The 1,471-nt window shown below is 36.2% G+C and overlaps 1 non-coding gene across 1 annotated transcript; it reads left to right on the top strand.

Annotated features, from left to right (window-relative positions):
• Positions 1–654: 654 nt before the first annotated feature.
• TRNAK-UUU lies at positions 655–727 on the top strand. The gene has a single exon. It is a non-coding gene; the product is annotated as a tRNA-Lys (tRNA).
• Positions 728–1,471: the final 744 nt, after the last annotated feature.

Raw genomic sequence — 1,471 nt, forward strand, 5'->3', positions numbered from 1 at the left:
TTGAAGACATCTGACATGAATTAAAAACAAATATTCTAAAATAAGAAGAATTACACGTGATGAGGGACCCAAAGGCAATTGACTGAATTATATAAACATATATTATTAATTATAAATTAAATACTTTTGGATGTTATATGTTATTTTGTATTAAAAAAAAAATTAGAGGCCCAACTTCGAGAGTTCGACTCATGCCTCAAAATCTCAGATCCGGGCCTACACACTTAACGTTCCATGTATAAATTTCAACCTGCATCCCGGACCGCTGTCATCTTGGAAAGAAGCGCTAGCTGCTTTGGTTGTGGTATCATTATGTCAAGTATAGAGGTTGGTTTGCTTGATCCTAGTTGTTATATATATAATCGAGCTAGTTGTATATATTATTGGATGCATATGGGAGGCAATATATATTACTTTCATTCTTACCATATGATATGTTGTACACATGCATGCCCGTTTGATGCAATTCAAATCATCAACTTACCAAAGCATCCAATAGGAGCCAGATAATATAACTCACTCTTTCAACGTACATATATAGGTTAGCAAGTTAGATCCTGTATTACCCCACTTTGCTGAGAAGTACAAGTTTCAGATTCTTTAGTCTTGTTCTTGAGATGATTTGTACAGCTATTGAAATAACTAGGTAATATAGCCGTCTTAGCTCAGCTGGTAGAGCGCGTGGCTTTTAACCACGTGGTCGTGGGTTCGATTCCCACAGACGGCGTGATTTAGTGTATTTCTAGTTTAAATTTCAGAGATTTTTTTAATTTTTGTTTTGAAAGATTAAGGCTAGGGGGCCATATATATGTTGCTTCATAATCAATTTCATGTAGTTTGCTGCCTGTACATTGTTCACTAGTTATTTGTCTGACTTAAACTCAACTATCATACCAAGTTCGACTCCCTCTATCTTATATGTATCAAATGGCATGCTAGCTAGCTCCTCGCTCCTTCTTCAGGTTTTATTAAACGTGATTCTCATGGTAGACCTATTTTAATTTAGCCTCTCTCATAACGATTAGGTAGGCTCAATATTCTGTCTGCAGAACCCATTGCCATATATGTTTTCAAGTTCAAAGAGATATATTAATTGATAGTTTGAATAATAAAGTAGTTCAAGTTCCTTGGCGGATTCATAATCTAGTTAGATTTCGTACTGTGGAGATTACACATAACGGGCGTGAATAATCTAATTTTGCAGCAGCAGTTGAAGCACATACTAGACATCGATCACACTATTGTTGGAAGCTAGCTGGGCTATTTATCCTCCTGCTTGGAATTTCCTACTCAGTTCTTCTTCTGACATGGTTGGGAATTCGTTACATCGATCTTCTTCCATGGTATGCCTGATTTGTTCCTTAAAAGTTGAATTCTCCTACTCAAGTTCTTCATCTGACAATTCTTTTTTTTTTCGGAGTACGTACTTGAGTTTCTTCGTGCTTCTCCAGTACTGTCTCCAACCTCATAA

This window comes from Fragaria vesca, linkage group LG6 (assembly GCF_000184155.1).
Source record: "Fragaria vesca subsp. vesca linkage group LG6, FraVesHawaii_1.0, whole genome shotgun sequence".
NCBI classification, from domain to species: domain Eukaryota; kingdom Viridiplantae; phylum Streptophyta; class Magnoliopsida; order Rosales; family Rosaceae; genus Fragaria; species Fragaria vesca.